A 20,248-nucleotide genomic window follows, 5' to 3' on the forward strand; every position below is an offset into this window, starting at 1 on the left:
CCTCGGTTTAACGTCTCATCCGAAGCACTGAACTGGAATGTCAGCTTAGATTTATGGGCTCAAATTCCTGGAGTGAAGACAGATAACTGATATTTATTTAGTTACTGGGATGATGAACATAATGTTTACAGGTGCATATTTAGTTGCCAGCATGTTCATTTTTATAAAATGAAGAGAGAGTTCTCAAGACTTTGTTTTGGGTCTGTTCACATGGTATTTAATTGAGAAATGGTAGGTATATGTTTAAATGTTGGGCAATATTTTCAATTGTGTGACAATTCATTATAGTTGGAAAAACTGAACAATTGACATCAATGTTGGCTGAGGATGATCATAAGGTTTATTTTATTGCAAACAGAAACATCCTTTCAGTAGACAGTAGCTATGCTATTTGCATCCAGTTCTACCTCAACTGCTCCAAAAACCTCAAATTTATGTTGGTATAAGTAATTTATGTCACATTCAACAAAAATTGATACATCTATTCACAAGCCATAAAAACAGACTGAATATTTGTAAATACTCTGTTGGCTGTTATTGCTTGAAAAAGCTGCATCTTTGGATTCCTCTTACAGAATCCATGGATATGCCTGAGTCAAACTGCACTGCCACACACACTTTAATAAAATGCTGGAAATATGGTAGAAAAAAATAACACTGCAGCAAAGGATTAGAAAACATGTCACAGCAAAATATATTTTCTTTAAAGAACTTTTATCTGTTAGTCTGACAGCTAATTATCTGGTCTATGTGTTATACTGTAATAATTCCAAAACTGCCAAAGGTTTTGAGATAGTTTTGATGGATATTCAGTATATAAATGCAAAAGTTATTGCTGGCTTGTAACAATATTGCAGATAATGCCTATGTACAACTATCACCATAACACCCAAAAGACTTGGAAGAAAGTAGGATATATATTTTGGATCACCTGTTCAAGTGAAATATGTGAAAGAACTGTATACAAGTTTGAGTCCTAATATTTTCAAAATCATTTCTTAAAAAAAATCAGGGCAATTGTCACTTTAATTTTATCCAATATAACATACTGTTCCTGAAATGTAGAAATCACAGCATTTGCCTTGGGATTATTGAGAGAAAGTGACCCAAAGACAGTATTAATCAAATCTAAAGAAAGGTTTTCTAACTTGTCAGCCATGATTTCACAGGAATCATTCATTTACTGACAACCTTTCAAAATTCTGCAAGATCACAATTCCAATACTTCTGAAATATTGCTGCATTATCCCATAAACCAGAGTCCTTTTTTTTGGTGGGATGGGGAAACAAGCCCTGTAAAAAGAGTAAAATACTCCTGAAGGGATTAATTTAAATATAAACTTTAGACACAAAATCCTAAAATTCAATGGGTTATTACATTTAAAATCAAATATATCCATCCTAAATATTTTTCAATTAATTAGAAAATTGGTAGCCTCTATGTTAGTTTCACCACAGCATACTTCAGTTCCTCAGAGGTGAAACTGTGGCAAACTGTTTTTGACTTTTTCCATTGCTAACCAGATACTTGTTACAAATAGATGCTTGTTAAACTCCCTCATGAAATAACTGTACCTGCGTCTGTAGCTTTGCATCACAAGATGCTAGACTTTGGGACCAAGCAAGATTCACAGCTCAGTGCTGCCGAAACACTAAACTGAATAGGAAATGGTCTGGTCATAAATATGCTAGTTAAAAAGTCTTCACGTAATTTAATACAAGCAAGGGCATCGTACTGAATGTCAGGTGCACAGTTCACTTGAAATTAAAGATGGCTTTCAATAGCAACACATCACTTTACTCTGGAGTTGTGAACCTTCAAACTTGATCAAATAATCTTCATAAGTAAACTTAAAGAACTCACTTCAATTTCACCCAAGTAACTTCGTGGTAGGCAAAGATTGAGGGGACGACAATGAATTACTGCTATCAAATATCAGAGACTGGAATTATTAGTCGTTAGCTGGTGGCTGCTCCAAATTGTACAAAATGCAGCAACAGCCGAGACTCACTCTTCAGTGCAACCCAAAGTTAGACCATAAAATTTTGCAGCTCTTTTTTTTGCTTTACCAATTCTGTGTTTGAATCCTGGTTCTTTTTGCATATTATATATAGTGCATGATAGTGAGATAACTGATTAATCACTATCAAGAGGTCATATTGTAAATTGCTTTTGCTGATCACACAGTTGATATTCGTGTTTGTATCACAGAGCTGCTAATAATATATATATACACACACACACACACTGTTGTCACTGAAAAAGTCACAAGAAATATGGATGTTCAAGGTTGCAATACAATCCTCGTGCTCAGATAATGTTCACAAAGTTATATGTGATCTTCACTCTTCTGCTTTAGTTTCATGTCATCCAAATCCCCATTTGTTGTGCTACCACCTTTAATGCCCTCTTATCTATTATTCTACAGACTTCATTATGTTTTCAAAATTATCACTTAATTAAGTGTTAAGCACTGGTGGATAATTTTACACAAGACTGGTTATGACATTTTGGACTATGTGATCTTTCTTGAATGTTGAACAATGTTAATTTTTTTTGTGCCTCCTATAACTTAAGTGGCAGCAACAAATTTGTTTTGTATAGAATCCAATTTTTGTGCTTTTCCTCATATTTCCTTTACTACTATAAAAGAAAAACATTTAAAATATAAAAGGAAAATCCTATCCTCTCTAACTGGACTATGACAGTGCAAAGAAATGGACTTAAAATTTTCCAGTTTTACTGGAAAAACCTTAACTATTAATGTTTTTCAACAGGCTATTTTTGACAGGCTTTCAACACGATCTCAGAGTAAATTTATCATCTGGTCTGACTTCCTGTCAACAATGGCAATTTCTCTATCTACTCTGCTTTAGCAGCACTGTGTAAACATGATCTTCTGACTTCTTGAAAACATGTTAACTTACGGAAGTCAAGGTATCTTGTTTCACGTAAATACAGATCCAAATTCAGAAACTAGACAGTTTTAGAAGACATCTGAATTCTCTGCAGTTTTGTTGTAGAAAGTAGTTTGACAGAAAAAGAAAAAAAAGTTTCCAGCATTTTACTACCAGTTGTATGAGCACATAAAATGTCAATACTACAAAACTTGTATACAAGATAAAAACATGGTATAGATTTCAATTATAAGGCTCGTGCTCTATCACAAAAGAAACTTGTTTCAAATATATTACACAGTGTAATTTCACTGGTTTATACATAAGTGTTTTGTAGAATTCCAATTTTATGTTTGAAGTTTCTATGGGCAAGTAATTTAAAATAATGTCACTCGGCTAGCTGAACTATCAACAGGCAAGAAGTATACAGAACTAATTAAATTTGTACACTTCTAACTGAAGAGTTAATTTAAAAGAAATGATCTCATATGAAAGTTACCCCCAACCCCAGCAGAATGGATATTATCATTCACGTTTTTCATTCAGGTCTTCCTTCCTTAGCGTCAGTATTCCATAATCTCAGAGTTTTGCAGCCATAAAATTGATGTGCGGCTTTGCCAGTGGAAAGAGTGGTAGACTGCGCTTGAACACAGTCATGTCTTCAATTATGCTTGGCTAAAAGAAAAACGGGGTCAGATTGTTCGATTAGGATCTGAAAACAAAGTGGCAGTTGCTGAACAAAGTACCAAACACACAGACACAGTATAGACATTTATAACCTAGCCTGAGGTCACATGACCCATCATGTCTTTTCCAAGAGCAGCCCTCCATCTATCTCCCTCTGCTTCAAATATTTATGTGATTTTCCCTTAAATGATGCAATAATCTCTGCCTCAACCTCCCGCTGTGGTAAAGTATTCCAAGCTCTACCAACTCTCAAGTGTTTAGGATCTGGATTGCACTGCCCGAGAGGGTGGAGGCAGATTCAATCGTGGCTTTCCAAAGAAAATTGGATAAGTAATTTTTTTTTTTGCAGGGTTACGGGGAAAGGGCGGAAGAGTGGGACTAGCTGAAGTGCTCTTGTAGAGAGCAGGCATGGGCTCAACGGGCCGAAAGGCTTCCTTTTCTGCAGTAACCATTCTATGAAATAAATTATTCCTCTCTCAGAACATCTCAATGCCTAACAAGTTGCGTAAGACAAACACCACGAGCCCGTTTTCTAATGATTCGCAGTATTGTAGAGCTGTTTATTTCTTAGTTTGTAGCCACTGGAGGTGGGCTGAGTGAAATTTGGATGTTTTTGACCAAGACAGTTAGAAGAAATAGTTTTTTCTAACCTGCAGCTGTCTGCTTTGTAATGTTTTAAGTGCAGCAACTTCTTGTTATTGTGGCAATCAGGAGAAGACATTTTCTTTCTCAGGGAGTGAATTGAAACTAATTTGTGTACTGCTCCCTGGTGGCATATTATTTTGAATTTCCCAGAATCCAAGCCCCAAATTCGAAGAACTGCCAATCTATTTTAACTTCCTCTACACCAAACAGAACCCAGCAAGTAGCCTGTAGTGGCAGCAGTCCCATCATCCTTTTGACAATATGCAATCATTTGACAAGGATTTTCTTGAATGCAGTAAAATGGCACACTTATTTATTTTTTAAATTAGGTCCCAAGAATATAACACTTGGCTAAGTTGACAGTTTGATCCTCCCAAGGCAAGATGGTACAGCACTTTAAAGAACACAGCAACTGATATCAGACAGTACTGTGATATGGGATTGTACCTATAATTCAACAACAACTTGCATTTATATAGCACCTTAAATGTGGAAAATCGTCCCAAGGCACTTCAGAGAAGTAATACATAAAAACAGATGCTGAGCCAAAGAAGGATATATTAGAAGGGGTAACCAGAAGCTTGGTCAAAGGATAATCGTGAAGGAGGAGAGGGATATGAAAAGGCCTAAGGAGGGAAGTGCAGCTGAAAGCACAGCCACCAATGATTGGGCACAGAGATGGGCTAGAATTTGGGGAGGGTTGTAGAGCTGAAAGAGGTTAGAGATAGAGAGGGGCAAGGGCATAAAAGGATTTAACCTGGAATATTGTGTTCAGTTTTGGTCTCCTAATCTGAGGAAGGAAGTTTTTGCTATTGAGGGAGTGGCGCGAAGGTTCACCAGACTGAAGTCCGGGATGGCAGGACTGACAGATGAGGAGAGACTGGATCAACTGGGCTTGTATTCACTGGAGTTTAGAAGAATGAGAGGGGATCTCAAAGAAACATATAAAATTCTGACGGGACTGGACAGGTTAGATGTAGGGGGAGTCTAAGGATAAGGGGACCGAAATGAGGAGAAACTTCTTCCGTGGAGAGTTGTTGATGCCAGTTTGTTAGATATATTCAGGGAGGGAGTTGGATATGGCCCTTACGGCTAATGGGATCAAGGGGTATGGAGAGAAGGCAGGAACGGGATACTGAGGTGAATGATAAGCTATGATCTTATTGAATGGTGGTGCAGGCTCGAAGGGCCTCCTGCACCTATTTTCTATGTAAATATGAGGATGAGAATTTTCAAGTAGGCAATGTAGGTCAACGAGGACAGGTGGTGGGTGAGTAAAATTGAAGTTTACAGAGTGGAGGATGGGAGATCAGCCAGCATTGGAATAGTTGAGTCTGGTGTAAAAAAAGCCTGGATGAGAGTTATAGTAGCAGATGGGCTGACATTGATGTGGTAGCAGGTGATGCTGCAGCCTTTGTGGTGGAGATACGTGGATGGAACCTCAACTTTGGATCAAATAGGATGCTGAAGTTACGAAGAGTCTGGTTCCGCCGGAGACAAACGTAGTGAGTTTGCGGCAGGGGTATTAAATAGAAAGGAAACAAGAAAAAGTGTCATGGCGGAGCGGGCTCCAATAGCCTGAGAGTCTGGTGGAAGAAAAAAGCAAGTTGACAATAAAGGTGCAGACCACCCCACCAGTAGTGTCCCGATGGGGTGTCCCCACCCTACATACCAACTCATTCCCTCCCCACTCTACTGAAGGAGTTAGAATCCATATAGGTGTATTCTATAATTTTATATTCAAAACACTTCGTCTCATACCTCAACTGAGTTGCCTGTTGTTGACACTAAGCTCATGGCATAAGTGACATGCTGAATGTGGATCATCCTGGATTCTCAAAGTAGCCAGGAGTACATTTACATAGACTGCCAATAAACCGGGTCCCATGAAGCAAACTGATGACCTTGATCACCAATTGCATACACTGGGCACTAGATCCAAGGAAGAAAAGTATCTGTAATATACTTTGCACGAGGTTGTGACTATCCCGATAGAGCGAGACACTGAAGCAGACAGAAATGGATGGCAGCGCAAGAGATAAAATGGATGAATTGCAAATGATGGCAAATCAGATATCTCAGACTTACTAAAACCTAGCTAAATTAGGAAGAGGAGTGGAGAACAGACCTGCAGGGTGTGCATGCTTTGGGAAGAAGAGAGAAGGATGGGGAAATTAGGGAAGATTTATACAACACTGAGGAAAAGGAACTAGGGATTGGCATGGAGTCTTTGCGTTGATTTAGAAAATAGACAGGGCAGGAACGTTAGTGGTAGAAATGTATTACAGGCCACTGCAAAATAAAAAAGGAGGTGGATGTATTGCTGTGGGAGGGTATTAAAAAAAAAAGCTCAGTGCTAAGGCCTCAGTTGTACTGTTAGAGAATTTAAATCTTCAAGAATCTTTTCTTAACCAGGTCAGAGAACCCGTATGTGGGAGGCAATATTGGATTTGTTCCTAACTAATGAAGAGACTGTAATAGCCAAGTTGAAGTAAGTAACATTTGGGATTTAGTGATTATAGTGTTGTTACTATGAGGACGGAACAGAACATAAAGGCAGTTAACAAAATGGATTTTGAGAGATTAGATTTAGAGAAAATGAAATGCTGCATGAAGGAAATAATATGGGAATAATGTTAAAGGGAAGGATGTAGAGAAAACATGGAAAAGCTACAAGGAGATTTTTAAAAACCCATTGTAAGGCAATTTATCCCCGAAACAAGTTAAGGACAAAACTAATAGAGGTGATGAAAGATGCCCTGGAAGCATTAGGGAAAAAGGCGGCACATATAAAAGTCTGAATTGCACAGAAAAGAAACATAGAAAATAGGTGCAGCAGTAGGCCATTCGGCCCTTTGAGCCTGCACCACCATTCAATAAGATCATGGCTGATCATTCACCTCAGTACCCCTTTCCTGCTTTCTCTCCATACCCCTCGATCCCTTTAGCCGTAAGGGCCATATCTAACTCCCTCTTGAATATATCCAATGAACTGGCATCAACAACTCTCTGCGGCACGGAATTCCACAGGTTAACAACTCTGAGTGAAGAAGTTTCTCCTCATCTCAGTCCTAAATGGGCTACCCCTTATCCTAAGATTGTGTCCCCAGGTTCTGGACTTCCCCAACATCGGGAACATTCTTCCTGCATCTAACCTGATAGGGACAACCATCAAATCAAGCAGAAGGTCAACAAACTTGTACAAAGCAAGAAGGAGTTTGTCCTGAAGACAGCAGAAAATATAAATGCCACTGAGAGGGCATTCCTTAAATAGATCAGGAGCAATAAAAGGGTACAGAGGGATGTTGGGCCGTTTACCAATTATGGTGGAGAAGTAGAGTCTGAAAACAGGAAAGTGAAAGCTGTTAAATCATTACTTTTGTGACTATTTTTACAACAGAGGGACAGATGCCTGAATTAAGGTAGTAGTACAAGGGAAAGAGCAAAGTTGGAAAACCTTAGCGTCACATAGGAAGGCATAAGGCAGGTTAAGAAAGCTTATGGTTAAACAAGGTTCCACACACTGGCAATCTAAGAGTACGAGTGCAGTTGGCTTAGAAGATTGAAAATCCCCTATTTTTCAAAGCTAAATGCAATTGGGTAACATCCCAATGGATTGGAAAGTAGCAAAGTAACTCCATCTTTAAAAAGGGAGCAAGAAATGAACCCTCAAATTATCGACCTGTAAGCCTTACATAACTTGTGGGAGAAGTATTTGAGACACTGAAGAGGGATCATCGAGAAGGACATGGGCCTTCCTATGTGATGTTAAGCTAAAGAGAGCCACCACAAGTTTAGAAAGGGCAGGTCATATTTGATTAATTTACTGGATTTCTTTGAGCAGGATACAGATCCGGTGAATATGAGCGAATCCATAAAGACATTTGACACTATCCTTAAAAAAAAAACCCAGATGGATTCACAAGGTACATGGTCATGGGACAGCTGGCAAAGTAGTAGGCTGGATTGATGTGTGGCTATAACCTTGACAGAAAAGGGTGGCGGTCATGGAGGTATCAGAGTGGAAACTGGTTGCCAGTGGATGCATTGGATTGGGATTGTGTCTGCTGCTGCTGTTAATTTTATATAAGTGTCTTGGAGAATAGCCAAGTTGGCAGATGAGACCAAATTGAATGTGATGGCCAATGATGCTAACCATTGTGCAAGAATTCAAAGGATCTTTGGGCAGAGAAGTGGCAGATGGAGTTAAACACAAATAAGTGTAAAGTCATTAGATTAGGTAAATGTCATGAGACTCGTATCAAACGGCAACGTGCTTGAGGTAACACAGCAGGAAAAAGATCGAAGGGGTGAGGTGAATAAGATCACAAACAGTTTATTATTTACTGGTAGTCAAGAAAATAAATAAGAAGCAATTCTGAAGTTGTTTCTGGCATTGGTGAGACTACGTCTGTGTTCAGTTTTGGTCTCTATATTACAGGAAAGATAAAGAATTACTAGGGGTGGGGTTAGTCCAAAACACGGCTATGACTCAGAGGACTAGATTATAAGAAAAGATTGTCTACCCTCGAACTGATGAGGGATGTATTTGAGGCTAGTCAATACATTTTTCAGAGTATGGAAAAATTAGATCCAAAGTTCTTCTGTTGGCACAGGATTCAAGCAAGAGGCAATAAAAAAATGTAGGAAAAGAAATTGGGAGTTTAGGCAAAATGTTTTCAGTAAGAGAATGATAGAAATAGGGAATAGATTACTGGGAGTAGAGGAACAGAAAACAGAAGTTTGAGACTAGACGAATTCCAGTTAGTAAGCAAAATTCAGAGCAGTTAATTCCAGAAGTATAGAATCTGATAGGAGGTTTGGACAGGTGGCTAGAGTGGCCTTCTCCTACCCAAAACATTATCATGTTACTATGAAGCACGAAGTGGAGCCAGGAACTTTATCCAGAGGCAGGGAGGGAAAGGTTGAGTGTTAGCATCATTTTGAAGCAACCATCACACATTTCCCAGCTTCAGAATGGCAATGTTAGAAACCTGGATGCAAGTCCCTGACTGTAATCTCAGCCAAGGATCTTGCATAGTATGGGGAGATCAAGCTGGGAAAGGGGAAAAAAATAATAATTTGTGCACCAGTAAAAATTATGGTACAGGGAAATTTCATGCTGGTATCAGTCAACCATGAAGGAAAAAATAATAAGGAAGCGATTTTCTGTTAACATTTGAGGGTTGAGGAGTGATCGAATCAAGGTGTTTAAAATAACGGGATTTGATCGGGTACATGCAGAGAAACTATTTTCTCTGGTGAAGAAATCTAGAATAAGGAGGCATAATCTTAAAATTACAGCTACATCGGTTATGAGTGAAATTAGGAAGCATTTTTTCCCCACACAAAGGGTAGAGAAAATTGGAATTCTCCCTTTCAAAACGCTGTGGATGCTGGGTCAATTGAAATTTTCAAATCAGAGATCGGTAGAGTTTTGTTAGGCAAGGATATCAAGAAATATGGAGAAAAGGCAGGTAAAATGGAGTTGAGGTACCGATCAGCCATAATCTAATAGAATGGCAGAGCAGGCCAGAGGGGCCGAATGGCCTGCTCATGCTTCTATTTTAATGAAGAAAAGCATCATCTCAGTATCGCTGTAAAATACTCAGCTCTATTGATTTTCATGGCTTCATAATTAGTTTCAATGTTTCTGGTTAAAAATAATTTGCAGAGGTCAAAGCTCGACAATGTTGTACCTTTGGCACTGAACACAACTTTAAACAACTTTGGAGTGCAATGGGAAATATAAACAAATTGAAGCTAATTTAAAAGATTAGTGCTAGAACTTCAAAAACACCAAAGGAACTGCAAGTTATTAATTTGTCAATTTAGGAGCTTCCACTCCTCAAGGTATTTCAATGTATGTATTACGGAAGCAGAGAAGGAAGTAAATGGGTCAAAAATCACACTTACCTGGGGCAAGGGCGGCGCAGGAGTCAAGTTGACATCATTTTGACATGGAGCTTGTTCAACAACAGGGCCTAGAATTATATTAGTAATCACACATCAATGACGAGTACTTAAAATGTTCTCAATATGTACACAGGTCGTGAAAATCTAATCTTCGATCTCCACTCCACAGAACTTTGAATTACTGAAAAAATTCACTGTTTTTCAATTGCAATTAATTCAGTTACAAATTCTGCATTTTCACCATTCTGCCAGGATGCTTTCAAATGAAAATTGTACGAGGATACGGGCAGATAGGAAAACTTTAAATGATTGCTCAACTTAATCATACATTCCTTCATAAAAATATTGGGAGAAAGACAGGAGTTGCTGCTGTGAATGTAGATATGCAGCTTGCCCAACCAGCAGCAGGTTTCCCAGGTGGCTGCAATATGTCTAAGACCATCTGAAATTACAGATTAGAGCTACACTGCAGTGGATTTGCTCAGTCAGAGAAATGACTAGAACTGCTCTGGAGCCATGGGGAACCAAAATATCAGTTCCGATGAAAAGGTCGTCAACCTGAAATGTTAACTCTGTTTCTCTCTCCACATATGCTGCCTGATCTGCTGAATATTTCTAGCATTTTCGGTTTTCATCTCTAAATACCAAATTTTCACTGGTTAAATACATTTGTTACTGCATTTTTCCTCCCTGGAAGGATACTTGCTGAGTAACATGAACCAGTACTTTAAATTACATGTAGCCACATGGATAGAGATATATATCTGGGGACAGAAAGTAGTGAGCAGGGCTAAAAAAGGATGATTTTTGGATTGTAGGGATTCATGTGTTGTGTTGTTCCCAAGGAATTGTACCAAAACGCTTTTGTTTGCCATTTACATGCATAATTTTGAAGACACAAAATTAGTGGGTATTACAACTTGAGGAAGAGTGCAGAAGACTGTAGGAGGACAAACAGGCTAGTGAAATGAAGAGATAGGTGGCAGATGCAATGACATGCACAGAAATGTGAAGGACATTTTGGGAAAAAGAACAGTGACAGCAAATGTTAATACTATAAATGTTAATATTCTTAAAAAAGTGGAGGAACAGCAAGATCCAAGGGTGCAGATACAAAGCTCTCTTTAAAAAAAAAGGAACAAATGCAGGTAGAAAAAAAAAATCAAAAAGGTAAACAGGATTTCAGATTTTATGCATAGGAATATTGAATATAAAAGCAAGGAACTAATGAATTTATACAAGTCATTGATTAGGCCACAGTTGGAATAATGGAGACTCCATTACATGGAAAGGGTATGGCGAAGATTCATTAGAATGGTACTAAGTGAGAGAGGTTATAGTTCTGAATGTATTTTGGAAAAACGGGTCTTTTTCACTAACTGAATATTTGATAATCAAATAGAGGTTTTCACAATTATGAAAATGTTTTGAGATGGTAAAAGGTGAAAAATTGTTTGTACTGGATGGTGAATCAGTAACGAGGAGAAATGGGCTAGAAATTGTTTTTTTGTGATGGTGTTTTTTTCTGGCATTTTTCACCAAAAATACCATTAAAGGGCTAAAATTGGCAACAAAATTTACCAGACGGTAAAAATCGGCATTGCACGAGGATTTGCAGTGGAAACTGCGGTCCTCGTCAACTTTAGTCCGAGGCCTATTACCGCCAAAAAGACAGGCCCTGGAAGGGGAGAAATCACAAAACAAATTGCAAAAATAAAAAAATAAAAAAAAAATCAGAAAACATTCACTATACACTTAACTAATGAATCGCTGAAAAAGAATTTAAAAATAAAAACTTTAACTTACCTTTTTTGTTGGTCTTCATGCCTACTGCTGTTTCTGGGGCTTCAACGCAGGTTTTTCTTGGGCGTTTTTTTTCCACCCTGAGTATGGGTGCGCTGAACTGCCAATTTTAAGCGGTTGCATTTTGTTTGGTGTGGCACGCTGGCGGTCGGCTTTTCAGCGATATTTCAAAACCACAGCGCACAACTTTGGCGAGTATCTTTTACCGGCAAAAAAGGTGAGATATCGCCGAAAAAACGGGTGCAAGGCTGGTCAATTTCTAGCCCAATGGCTCAGGATTATCACCAGAAGATTGAAAGGGAAAGTTGAAAATAATATTTTCCCACAGAGAGCTATGAAATAATGGAATGCTTTATCACAAGTGTTTATTGAGGCAGAGCCGAATCATTTAAAAGGATATAGGATCAGTATTTAATAACAAAGACAGTAAGAGGATATGGGGAAAACAGGGAAATGGCATTAGAGTAGCTCATTCCAAGTGAAGAGCTGTCACCTGCACAGGTACAATGGGCTGTTTCTGTGCTTTGTTTCTTTAAACAGAAGTATACCTCTGAAACTTCCCTTCCCCTTTATAGTAGCGGTAGCATACCATTAGAAAGAACCTGACTTTATAGTGTCAGCATATCTGTCTGGGAGAACAAAGGAAGCAGGGCAAGGTTAGAAGAAAAGTGACATTAATGCTGCTATACGTATTTCAGAAATGCTTCAGGAAGTTCCTAGAGCAGCAGAAACTGCCCCATTTATTTTATTAGCACCAGCTGTATATTTAAACAAATGAACATGCACAAGTACTTTCAAGTTACATACATCAATTTTTTTGCTGAGGGCTGCCACCTTCCCTATGGCTGGGGATGGTCCATATAGTGAGTGAATCCATTCACTCCACACACAAGCTGTACAAGTTTCAGTTCCTGGGAGATAGGGACCTGCACATGCTTTGAGCACGAAGAGTGGTGGGAGAATTATAACAAGCACCCGAGTATGTATTTTTGGAAAGGGACATTTTCAGCTGATATCCCCCATCATCACCATGTAATGACAAACATTGAATGAATGAATGAATAAATGAACAAATAAGGACAGATCGTTTTTGCAACTTCGCACCTGGAATGCATTAGTGATGCAAAAGAAAGCAGAAAGTGATATCATCCAAGATGGCAGAACAGGCATATAGAAATATCCACTGGAGAGATTCCTGTCAGGAGCATACATAAGGAATTCTGGAACACACTGTGCACAATTTTATGACCACTTAAACTAATGGTCAGAAAATCTCGTACAGCAGACACCTGAATATCTAATGTGTTTTCCGTGGGCGAGGCCCAAAATTGGATATTTACCCATTGGGTTTCATGTGTATGACTAATGACTTGGTGCAAGTTTAACAAATGTTTAGCTACCTGCTTACTGCTAGATCTGAAAATCTAAATAATGGACATGTGGTCTTTTTATAGGACATCCTTGAAAAAAATTAAGTGCAGCCAACCAGATATAATAAACGCACTACTTATAAAAAAAGGTTTTACATTACTGCACTCGTTTTGATGTTTTTACATGCTGCAGAAATATTGAGAGCTTGTAGATAGGGACATTAGGAGGTTCGAAGCCAGATGGTACGTTTGTTCAGCTGAGGAAAAAAAAATCACACGAGCACAGGAGAAATGAAAATACAGATGGCCAAAATGAAGAGAAATTATTTGGATCCTAAGCCTATGTTACAGATTATTTATCTGCATCTCTTGTGTTCCGTACCACCGGTCACTCCTGTTAGCGATGCCTGCGTCCTCTATGAACTAGAGAGTCTCTTTACTGCCCAATATCTAGCTGAATGATAGCAAGAGCCAAGAACTGTAATACCAAAGTTAACGGTCACTAGACTTAGAAAGTGAGAATGACCCAGTTACAAGTAGAGTTAGCATGGTTTTATGAAAGGGAAATCATGTTTGACAAATTTGCTCGAGTTCTTTGAGGATGTAATGAGCAGGGTGGATAAAGTGGAACCAGTAGATGTTGTGTATTTGGATTTCCAGAAAGCATTCAATAAGGTGCCACATAAAAGGTTACTGCACAAGATAAAAGTTCACGGGGTTGGGTGTAATATATTAGCATGGATAGAGGATTGGCTAACTAACAGAAAACAGAGTGTCGGGATAAATGAGTCATTTTCCAGTTGGCAAACAGTGACTAGTGGAGTGCCACAGGGATTGGTGCTGGGTCCTCAATTATTTACAATCTATATTAATGACTTGGATGAAGGGACCAAGTGTAATGTAGTCAGATTTGCTGATGATACAAAGATGGGTGGGAAAGCAAATTGTGAGGAGGACACAAAAAATCTGCAAAGGGATATAGACAGGCTAAGTGAGTGGGCAAAAATTTGGTAGGTGGATTATAATGTGGGAAAATGTGAGGTTATCCACTTTGGCAGAAATAATAGAAAAGCAAATTGTAATTTAAATGGAGAAAAATTGCAAAGTGCTGCAGTACAGAGACACCTGGGGGTCCTTGTGCATGAAACTCAAAAGGTTACTATGCAAGTACAGCAAGTAATCAGGAAGGCAAATGGAATGTTGGCCTTTATTGCAAGGGGGATAGCGTATAAAAGCTGAGAAGTCCCGCTACAGCTGTACAGGGTATTGGTGAGGCCACACCTGGAGTACTGCGTACAGTTTTGGATCTTCGTATTTAAGGAAGGATATACTTGCATTGGAGGCTGTTCAGAGAAGGTTCACTAGGTTGATTCCGGAGATGAGGGGATTGACTTATGAAGATAGGTTGAGTAGGTTGGGTCTATACTCACTGGAGTTCAGAAGAATGAGAAGTGATCTTATCGAAACATATAAGATAATGAGGGGGCTCGACAAGATGGATGCAGAGAGGATATTGCCACTCATAGGGGAAACTAAAACTAGGGGACATAGAATAAGGGACCGCCCATTTAAAACTCAGATGAGGAGAAATTTCTTTTCTCAGAGGGTTGTAAATCTGTGGAATTCTCTGCCCCAGAGAGTGATGGAAGCTGGGTCACTGAATATATTTAAGGCGGAGATAGACAGATTTTTGAGCAATGAGGGAATAAAGGGTTGTGGGGAGTGGGCAGGGAAGTGGAGCTGAGTTCATGGATCAGATCAACCATGATCTTATTGAATGGCAGAGCAGGTTCGAGGGGCCGAATGGCCTACTCCTGCTCCTATATCTTATGTTCTTACCTCAGCCCTCTGTGCTGAGGATTGGCTTGTTGGGCCAATAATCTGCTCATCACCTTAAATGAAAACTCCTGCCGTCATAGTGTGGGAGGTATGTTGCATGAGCTAAGCCCTCTGCCACACACCTTGAATGCAAATCATTCTAACATTAAACATGCAAACATTTCTAGTGTGTCTAAGACGTTTGCCCCATTGTCTCAAGCTGAAAGTATATTCAAGGCACTTTTTTTGGAATGTTTTGACAAACGGTTCTAATCTACATCCAGATAGCTTGCATTTCTCTGGGAGCTAACCCTTTTGTGAACTGGCTACTTTCATAGCATTATAATATAAATTAAAGCAAAATTTGTTTCAGGCCAAAAAAGTAAAACTCTCAATGTTGCCATCCATGAGACGCAAAATCAAAAGGGCACGCGATCGGGAACTAGACAATGACAATATGCATGGGTTATCTTATTGAATAGGAAACCACTTAAAACCAGTGTAACTACAGACCAACTTCTATATAATATTGTGTTCAGATAAATTTACATTTATTGTCAATTTTTGCACAAAGTTGAATTATGTATGTGAGCACACATGTTTGTGTTGAAGTTTGACACCATACTCACAAACAAGAAATTAAACTAACTGACCCCCTCACAATAGTTGTCACATTGTTTTATTATAACCCTTTTGTATTAGCTTATTTCCTCTTTGAAAAAAAAAGTTTTCTAACTTTTTATCATGGGTTAAAGAAAGGGGCTATGATTACATAGAGCTGATGGGACATTTTCTTTATTTAATATTCTTTAATGTCTTTCTTCAGCTCATTACGATGAGCAACAGCAGCACTACTGGAGAGAACATTGTGGGAATTCAATGCAGGTATGGAATGACCAAATCTAGATAAAAGCACCTTCTGCTCTACCCCAATCTCAGAACAGCACTGCAGGAGATTAAAAGTTATAATGCCCTACATCAGTTAAACTTATGGCTACTCGAACTGAAACTAACAATTTAGTGCCCACATGTGGATAATTTTATGCTGCAAAAATGCATCCACAATGCAAAAAGCATCCACATAGGAAGCACTCTTATCAAAAAACAGCTCCCATTAGTCTCGGCTGAATTTATAGATCCTGGAATTTACTAACCTGGAATGATGGCCAATACACTGATGAACACTAACCAGTGGGATTAAACTTTCATTGATTAAAACAATTTTAAAAAAAATACTTCCAAATAAAAAAAAAACTCCATGTAGATTAAAAAGTTGTTGAAACCTATCTGTTCAATGTAATACAAGTAAACATACTGGGCCCAAGTTTCGGCCTCAGTTGCTCCTGATTTTTTGGAGCAACTGGTGTAGAATGGAGTATCTTAGAAATTCAAATTCTCGCCATTTAGTTTGCTCCAGTTCTAGTCAGTTAGAACAGTTTCACTTTGGTACATAATTTTTTTTCCAAAAGGGGGCGTGTCCGGCCACTTACGCATGTTTTCAAAGTTTTGGCAGTGAAAACTTACTCCAAACTAACTTAGAATGGAGCAAGTGAAGATTTTTGTATGCTCGAAAAAACCGTGTCTACACTTTAGAAAATCAGGCGTAGGTTACAAATCAGGTGTAGGGAATGGGTGGGGGGGGGGGGGTTTAAAGGGAAGTTTACAAACATTAAACACTTCAGTTTTACAAATAAAGAGCCATCATCAATAATAAATGATAAAAACATCAATAAATCAACCAATAAATCAATCAAAAAAAATTAATAAGAAATAATTTTTTTAAAAATCAATAAATAAAACATTTTCTACTTACCGACTGCAGCACCCGGAGCTCTCCAACAGCGTGCTGGGATGCCCCCCCTCACCCCGCCTGCCCCGAGTGTGTCTGTCAGTGTCTCTATCTCTCTGTCTTGACTGTCTGTGTGTGTCTCTCACTGTCCTGTCAGTGTCTGTTTCTGACAGCGAGGGGAGGGGGAGGAGGGGAGAGGGGAAGGGGGGGGGGGGAAAGAGGGGGAAGGGGAAGGGGAGAGAGGAGAAGGGGAAGGAGAGAGGAGAAGGGGAAGGAGAGAGGAGAAGGGGAAGGAGAGAGGAGAAGGGGAAGGAGAGAGGAGAAGGGGAAGGAGAGAGGAGAAGGGGAAGGAGAGAGGAGAAGGGGAAGGAGAGAGGAGAAGGGGAAGGAGAGAGGAGAAGGGGGGGAGAGGAGAAGGGGAAGTGGGGGGGGGAGAGGAGAAGGGAAAGGGGGGGGGGAGAGGAGAAGGGGAAGGGGGGGAGAGGAGAAGGGGAAGGGGGGGGAGAGGAGAAGGGGAAGGAGAGAGGAGAAGGGGAAGGAGAGAGGAGAAGGGGAAGGAGAGAGGAGAAGGGGAAGGAGAGAGGAGAAGGGGGGGAGAGGAGAAGGGGAAGGGGGGGGGAGAGGAGAAGGGGAAAGGGGGGGGGAGAGGGGAAGGGGGGGGAGAGGGGAAGGGGGGGGGAGAGGAGAAGGGGAAGGGGGGGAGAGGAGAAGGGGAAGGGGGGGAGAGGAGAAGGGGAAGGGGGGGAGAGGAGAAGGGGAAGGGGGGGGGAGAGGAGAAGGGGAAGGGGGGGGGAGAGGAGAAGGGGAAGGGGGGGGAGAGGAGAAGGGGAGGGGGGGGAGAGGAGAAGGGGAAGGGGGGGAGAGGAGAAGGGGAAGGGGAAGGGGGGGGAGAGGAGAAGGGGAAGGGGAAGGGGGGGGAGAGGAGAAGGGGAAGGGGGGGGGGAGAGGAGAAGGGGAAGGGGGGGAGAGGAGAAGGGGAAGGGGGGGGAGAGGAGAAGGGGAAGGGGGGGAGAGGAGAAGGGAAGGGGGGGGGGGAGAGGAGAAGGGGAAGGGGGGGGGAGAGGAGAAGGGGAAGGGGGGGAGAGGAGAAGGGGAAGGGGGGGGAAGGGGGGGGGAAGAGGAGAAGGGGAAGGGGGGGAGAGGAGAAGGGGAAGGGGGGGGGAGAGGAGAAGGGGAAGGGGGGGGAGAGGAGAAGGGGAAGGGGGGGGAGAAGAGGAAGGGGGGGGAGAAGGGGAAGGGGAAGGGGGGGGAGAGGAGAAGGGGAAGGGGGGGAGAGGAGAAGGGGAAGGGGGGGGGGGGGAAGAGGAGAAGGGGAAGGGGGGGGGGAAGAGGAGAAGGGAAGGGGGGGGGGAGAGGAGAAGGGGAAGGGGGGGGGAGAGGAGAAGGGGAAGGGGGGGGAGAGGAGAAGGGGAAGGGGGGAGGGGGGGGGAGAGGAGAAGGGGAAGGGGGGGAGAGGAGAAGGGGAAGGGGGGAGGAGACGGGGGAAGGAAGGGGAGGGGGAGGGAGAAGGGGAAGGGGGAGGAGAAGGGGAAGGGGGGAGGGAAGGGGAAGGGGGGAGGAAGGAAGGGGAAGGGAAGGGGGGGAGGAGGAGGGGAAGGGGGGAAGAGAGAAGGGGGAAGGGGGGGGATGGAGAAGGGGAGGGGGGGATAGGAGAGGGGAGGGGGGAGGGAGGAGGAAGGGGAGAGAGAGAAGGAGAAAGAGAGGGAGGGAGGCTGAACGGGCTGGGCCCAAGACTTCGGCAGGGCCTGTCCCCAGCACCAGATTTACAGGTAGGTGGCATTGGGTTGGGTCGGGTCCAGAGTCAGGGGGGGGGGCGGGGGGGGGGGGGGGGGTTGTGTGTGGTCGGAACACGGGTCGGGTCGGGGGAGGAGGGAGGTCCGGTTGGGGAGCAGAGGGAGATCGGGTCGGTTCGTGTTGGGGGCGGGTGTCAGGTCCGGGTGGAATCGGGAGCGCGGGTCGGGTCGGGTCGGTTCGGGGGCGGGGGGAAAAGGGAGGTCAGGTCGGGTGAGCGCGGGTCGGGTCCGGTCTGGGGGCGGGGGAAGCGGGAGTCGGGTCAGTGTCAGGGAAGCGGGAGCAGAGTCGGGTCGGGAGGAAGCAGGAGCTGGGCGTGGGAGGCAGCCTTATGCACGCAGCCCCAGTGAGGCCATTCAGCCAGGGCTAGCAGCTGCGTGCTTCGGGCCCCTCCCACACAGTCTCGGGCGCCTGGAGCTACTGCACATGCGCGCCCACTGTAGCGCGCATGTGCAGAGGTCCCGGCACTGTTTTCAGCGCAGGGACCTAGCTCCGCCCCCTACAGCTCGTGCTGCACCGCGCCCGGCTGCAGAAGACCTGCAGGGAGCCGGAGAATCGAAGTTTTTTTAGGCGCACTTTGTGGCGTCCAGGTCGGGGCTGCGCCGTTCTAGGCGCGGCCAGAAACTTGGGCCCTTTATTGCTGCTGGCTATTTTTACACAAAAAAAAATCTAAATATTACAGTTGATATGTAGAATATTCTTAAATCTGTGAGGACATTTTGAACCTAATTCCTATGAATGAACCAGTCAATTTAAACAACCACAAATACTCACAGGAATCCATATCCCGGGAAAGAACATGTACAGAGACCTTTCGTCTCCTAGAACCGTCGACAGCCAGTAGCTCCTGCAAATAAAGAGATGTTAATTAACTAGTTATGCCACAATAAATAGGAGTCTTCACTTTGTGAAAAGGATTCTCTTCTACTTCAGTGTATCTGTGTGAGACAACCAAGGTAGATCTTTAAAACAGGTTTCTTTTATTATGTGCTTTGAATTGTTTCAGATAAATTATGTCAAAGAAATAACATGTGACTGTACAACATAATTTCTGCTAAAGCTGTTTATATATTGGGCACTTCCGAACAAACACCCTCCATTCCTAAAACCATTTTATTTCAACACTGATGCTAGTCCATCATTAGACACCAGTCTAATCATTACAGAGTTTCCACTGTATTTTTTACATTCATTTATTAATTCACGGGATGTGAGCATCAGTGGCGAGGCTAGCATTTATTGCCCATCCCTAATTTCCCGTAAGAAGTTGGTGGTGAGCCACCTACTTTGAACCGCTACAGTCCGTGTGGTGAAAGAACTCCCAAAGTGCTGTTAGGTAGGGAGTTCCAGGATTTTGACCCAGTGATGATGAAGGAATGGCGATATATTTCCAAGTCAGGATGGTGAGAGACTTGGAGGGTCTTTGTTAAGATCACTGTACAAATAACCCCAGTGATCACAACAACCCAAAACACATCCATAATATATCCCCACTGGTTTATTATACACAAAGTGTATCCCATAACACAAA

General features: G+C 41.9%; 1 long non-coding RNA gene across 1 annotated transcript; it reads right to left on the bottom strand.

The window, feature by feature from the left end:
* Positions 1-317: 317 nt before the first annotated feature.
* On the bottom strand, positions 318-19,565 carry LOC139259551 (uncharacterized). The gene is made up of 3 exons (XR_011592594.1): positions 19,492-19,565; positions 10,147-10,214; positions 318-3,573 (listed from the first exon to the last, which is right to left on the bottom strand). It is a non-coding gene; the product is annotated as an uncharacterized lncRNA (long non-coding RNA).
* Between the last annotated feature and the right edge of the window lie 683 nt (positions 19,566-20,248).

Source organism: Pristiophorus japonicus, chromosome 3 (genome assembly GCF_044704955.1).
Source record: "Pristiophorus japonicus isolate sPriJap1 chromosome 3, sPriJap1.hap1, whole genome shotgun sequence".
In the NCBI taxonomy this organism is placed as follows: Eukaryota; Metazoa; Chordata; class Chondrichthyes; family Pristiophoridae; genus Pristiophorus; species Pristiophorus japonicus.